Source organism: Panthera tigris, chromosome D1 (assembly GCF_018350195.1).
Source record: "Panthera tigris isolate Pti1 chromosome D1, P.tigris_Pti1_mat1.1, whole genome shotgun sequence".
NCBI lineage: Eukaryota > Metazoa > Chordata > Mammalia > Carnivora > Felidae > Panthera > Panthera tigris.
This window is the reverse complement of record NC_056669.1, coordinates 107,253,813-107,259,812: the sequence shown is the minus strand read 5'-3', so window position 1 is coordinate 107,259,812 and position 6,000 is coordinate 107,253,813.

Sequence of the window (6,000 nt, the reverse complement as noted above, 5' to 3'; positions counted from 1 at the left end):
AGCAAAGAGGGCCCCTTGACAATGCCCAGCCCAGGGCTTGTCTGTGAGAAGCACCTGAATTGTAACCACCGCCACATCAAAGGTTCCTTGAGTGTGGTCCTCAGCAGCAGCAGCAGCGTGATCACCTGGGAACTTCTTTTGCATGTCCAACATGCAAATTTTCAGTCCCCTTCTCCTTCCCAGACCCATGAATCAGAAACTTGGGGGCTAAGCCCAGCAATCCACAAGCCCTCTAGGTGATTCTGACAAATACTTAAAATTGAGAACCACTAGTATAATCTGACAGATTCTGGAGCTGGGCTGCCCAGAAAACTTTTATTCACAAATTCATTCACATTCATCGAGCATTTGTGTATTTATTTATTTTTAATTTGTTAGCGTTTATTTATTTTTGAAGGAGCAAGAGACAGGGCACGAGCAGGGGAGGAGGGGCAGAGAGAGAGGGAGACACAGAATCGGAAGCAGGCTCCAGGCTCTGAGCTGTCGGCACAGAGTCCGACGCGGGGCTCAAACTCACAAGCCGTGAGATCATGACCTGAGCCAAAGCCAGAGGCTTAACTGACTGAGCCACCCAGGTACCCCTCATGAAGTATTTATTAGCACCTTCTATGTGTTGACCCTGTGGCAAGCTTCACGAGGAACCCAAAGTGGGGTGAATGATAGTTCCCACCCTCCAGGCAGACTGATAGTAAGTACAAAAGATGGGTGAAGAGCCCCAGGAAGGAGCCAAAGTTTCTGGTTAGGATGATTAGAGAGGACTTCCCAAAGGAGGTGGCCTTTGAGATGGACCTTGAAGATTGAGTTAGAATCAACAGAGCAGAAAAGCAAGGCACTTCTGAAACCAAAATCTAACTTAAAAAAAAAATGTTTATTTATTTTTGAGACAGAGAGACACAGGGTGTGAGTGGGGGAGGGGCAGAGAGAGAGGGAGACTCGGAATCTGAAGCAGGCTGCAGGTTCTAAGCTGTCAGCACAGAGCCGGGCAGGGGGCTCAAAGTCACTAATCAGGAAATCATGGCTTGCGCCAAAGTCAGACACTTACCCGACTGAGCCACCCGGGCACCCTCAAAATCTAACTGTTAAAAGCACCTTATGGGGACGTCTGGGTGGCTCAGTTGTAAGCGTTCAATTTTGGCTCAGGTCACGATCTCACTGTTCCGGGGTTCAAGCCCCACATCGGACTCTGTACTGCCAGCTCGCAGCCTGGAGCCTGCTTCAGATTCTGTGTCTCCCTCTCTGTCTGCCCCTCCCCTGCTTGCCTTCTGTCTCTTTCTCAAAAATGAAACATTAAAAAAAAAAAAAAAGATCAATGAAAGGAAAGAGAAATATTCATTAAAAAATAGGTAAATAAAATAAAAGCACCTTATAGCTTTGGGGATAAATTCAAGTGTATGAGCCAAGCTTCTCCATGATCCAGCCCTTGTCTCCTTCATTAACTCTGTGTCCTGCCCCTCTCCACCTCCATCCATAGATTTGAGTAAAATTGAATTTCTCATAGAAGTGTGCACACAGCATGCTATTTCTTTTTTTTTAATGCTTTCTTTTCTTTTTTTATGTTTATTTATTTTGATAGAGAGAGCAAGTTGCTAAGGGAGAGAGAGAATCCCAAGCAGGTTCCTCATTGTCAGCACAGAGATCAATGCAGGGCTCAATCCCAGGAATTGTGAGATCATGACGTGAGCCCAAACCAAGGGTTGGACGCTTAACCGACTGAGCCACCCAGGCGCCCCAGCAAGCTATTTCTTATTGCCAGGCCTTCGCTCAGCCTGTCTCTTCTACCTGGAATGCCCTCTTTGTGTCTCTTAGTCCAAGACCCACCCGTTCTTCAGGACTCCTTACAGGCGTTATCTTCTCCAAGAATCCCTCTCCTCCAGGTCCCCAAAGGCCTGGAACACTGGTCCCTCAGTGCCTTCACTGCACTGTATTTAAAAATCTGCTTTATGTTAATCCTCCCCCCGTTGGAATGTGAACCTACTGGAAATGGGCATCTTCCTCAACTTTGTGACCCTAGAGCCTAGCACAGTGCCTGGCATGCAGCGGGCTTTCAATAAATAGTTCTTTAGCAAAGGAAAGAAGGAAGGGAGAATGTTAAGTAGGAGGCTCAGGGGAAAAAACCATGACCAGAATGACGTAGGGTCTGACAAGGAGCCCATCCCGAAGGCAAAGGCACAAAATGTTTTCCTCTACATAAAACCTGGAGCAGGGGAGACGGTGCTTAACAGCCAGGAGCCTCTTGCCGCCTGCTTGCTGGCTGGACAGATCTGGCGTATGTGCTTTGAATCCAATTGTCATCTGCTGAGCATTGCTGCTAAAATGTTCCAGTATGTCAGGCCAAATGTGAATCCATATAAGTCTATTTAGCACTGTAGGTTGGTTTCTGAGTTGGGGTCCAGGGTTATTAATTCTCAGGATTCCCAAGAGCACATGAAAAGATGCTCAAGAGGTGCATTAGGGAAATGCAAATTGGATCTACAACTAGATACCGTTAATATCTCTTAGAATGGCAAAAAAAAACCCAACCAAATATTTTTAACTGAAAATACCAAGTCCTGGGGTGCCTGGCTGGCTCAGTTGATTGAGCGTCTGACTCTTGGTTTGTGGGATTGGGCTCTGCATCGACAGCACAGAGCCTGCTTGGGATTCTCTCTCTCTGCTCCTCCGCTCATGTTCTCCGTCCCTCTCTCTCTCTCTCTCCTTCAAAATAAATAAATAAACTTAAAAAAAAAGAAAGAAAATACCAAGTGATATCAAGGACGCACAGCAAGTGAAACTTTCATACTCTTCTGATAAGAATGCAAACCAATACAGCCACTCTGGAACACATTTTGGTGGTTTCTTAGAAAGTTAAACATATACTTGCCATAGAACCCAGCAACCCCTGTTCTAGGTAGTTTTTTTATATTTTTAAAAATGTTTTTATTTATTTTTGAGAGACAGAGCAAGAGTGGGGGAGGGGCAGAGAAGGGGGGCGGAGAACGAATCCCAAGCAGACTCCATGCTGGGCACAGAGCCCGACTCGGGACTCGATCTTATGACTGCGAGACCATGACCTGAGCCAAAACCAAGAGTCGGACACTCAATCAACCGAGTTACCCAGGTGCCCCTATAATTTTTTTTACATGTAATACTAGTTTAAAGTAAAAAAAAAAAAAAAAAAAAAATCCCAAGGGACCAGGCAGTCTTCAGGCCCACAGGTGGTGCCCCTCCCACCATCTTGCCTGCGGTGGCCAGGTGTGGTGGCCAGGTGTCGGTACCACCTCTAACTCTTGAAGCAGGTCAGCTATACAACCCTCCTGGGGGGCTCATGAAAGCAAGCTACAATTCTCCCATCTAGTTTGATTTCCGGGTCGTCTCCATAATGACGGCTAATTTTGTCTTATTCACCAAAGTATCCCCAAAGGGCTAGAACAGCGCTTATAGTTATTCAAATAAATATTTGTTGATCGAGTAAATATTTGTTATCCCTTTATCTGACTGGCTCCAAATTCCTGAATCCACTCTCTTAATTGAAGTACTCACCTCAGCCCCCCTCCCCCTTCTCCAGTTACGTCACTAAGTTCCCTCCTGGAATTTTGGCCTTTAACGTTCCTGCTCAGGGGGTGGCTCTGCTCCTTTTCTGGCCCAAGGGACACCTGTCATCTCAGGTAAGAATTCCTCCCTATGGCTGCATCCCACGACGGGCCCTCAGCCAGAGCCCCCGTGGAGGCAGCCCTGGGCTCATCACACAAGATGGTGCCCAACATGGGGCTGGCACCCTCCCCGAACAGGAAGGAAAAAACAGCGGACCACATGGGCGGAGAAGGCACCCATGCCTTGACGGAGTGTGTGCGCGTCTGTGTCCGCCAGGAGACACTTTGGTTGAATCTTCCTCGTTGAAAGTGTTTGTGTGCTCCTTTTATTTCACCCCACACCCTGTAATTGCAGATGACAGGAAGTGGGATGTTTGGTCATTTGGAGTTTAAGTAAGCCTTTTGGTTAGAATCCCCTGGGTTCCTGCTTATTTCCCTTCCGGCCGGTTGAAACTGAAGACCCTTTGTGTCCAGTGATTATTTCCTGTTCATCACACCTGACAAGGGGCCCTCTTCCATAGGAGATCATGTACATCACACAAGTGGCCATTCAACCTTCTTTACCGCTTTGGGACAAATAATATCCAGGTAGGTAGATTACAAGTAATTAGCACATGTACACAACAGAAGCCTGATCCCTTTACCCTGCATGGATCCTATCCCCACCCGGCCCAAAGAGGGGTCTTTCTCTTGGTTCCCAAGCATAAAGAGTGCAAGAGTGCATACAACAACTGCTGGAAAGCTGCCCGGTGCTCCGACTCAAGTATCACTAGCTTGGTCATCTTTTTCTCTGTGCCAAGCAAGGTCAGAGCCACAGATGGGTGTCTCCAGATGGGTGTCTCCAGAGCTGTGCACACAAATGTGTTAGTTTCAGTCCACAGTGTATTCAAGGTTTTCAATTAGTTGCCAACATTTTTTTTTTTTTTGGTTAATGTTTCTTTATTTTTGAGAGACAGACAGACAGGGAGGGCACAAGCCGGGAAGGGGCAGACACACACACACACACACACACACACACACACACACACACACAGAATTGGAAGCAGGCTCCAGGCTCTGAGCTGTCAGCACAGAGCCCAATGCAGGGCCTGAACTCATGAGCCATGAGATCACGACCAGAACTGAAATCGGACGCTTAACCGACTGAGCCACCCCGGCGCCCCTAGTTGCCAACATTTTTAAATTGGGAGATTCCCCAGGAAAATCAGATCTGGCATTACCAGGCCACACTTCCCACAGGCCTCCCTTTAGTGGAACACTGGACAGCAGATGCCTTCTTTAGATGGGGCAGATGCCCAGGTGAGATATTTTCCTCCCCCTCCATCCACTTTTCCTTTTTCTTCCTGCCTTGCTTTTCCAGGTCTTTGCGTGTACTACTCAGTAGTAGGTGCTCAGTTGCCCTGGGTATAAAAAGACATACAAGACTCAGCCTTCAAAGAGCTTACTATTTGGGCATGTGGAGTAAAGTTTTCAGGTGGGGTGGGGGAGGCATTCCAAACAGAGGGAACACCATGAGCAGTGAAGAGGAACACCATGAGCAGTGAAGAGGAAAGCAGAATGCAGGAGGACCGTAGACATAAGAGTTGGGATCGCCGGGTATCTGGGCAGGTCCATTTTCAGGAAGGCAGACACCCAGTCCCCCCCCCCCCCCAGATGACGTAGGGCCAAATCGCTTAATAATTCACATGGTCAGAATCTGATCAGCAGGGAGTTGGAGGGAAGGTGCTGGGCTTTGAAACCAGAGACCCCTGTTCCTGACCTCGCACCTCCGCAAGTCGCTCCCATTCCCACGCCTCTTTCAAAATAGGATATGAATAACTGCTTTACAGAGGCGCCCGAGTGGCTCGGTCCGTTAAGCGCCGCCTCTTGATTTCGGCCAGGTCATGATCTCACGGTTTCTGAGTTCCAACCCCAGGTCAGGCTCTGCGCTGACCGCTGACCGTATGCAGCCTGCTTGGGATTCTCTCTCCCTCCCTCTCTCTCTGCCGCTCCCCTGCTCGTGCACTCTTTCCCTCTCTCAAAATAAATAAATAAACATTAAAATAAAATTTTAAAAAACCTGCTTTACAACACTGCGGTCGGGATTTATCAAAGAAGAGCGAGTATGAAAACTGCCTTCACGATGCTGGACACATTAGTAGGGGCTCCGCAGGACACAGCTCCCACGGCAGGCACGGACTATGCGGTAAGTGAACAAACAGTGGACAGGATGAGTAGTGACAAAAAGGCCCCGGCCGGGGTGGGGCCGCGAGCCATTCGGAACCTGAGCGGCGGACCACCCACGGGACCGTGGCGCCGCGCCGCGCACGCGCAAATCACGGCCAAACCTCGGCGCGCGCGCCCACAGCGGCAGGCGAGGGAGCACATCTGCGCGTGCGCAGAACGCTCGGCCCCGGCGGGGGGGTGGGGCGGGGAGCGCGGTTGCGCGTGC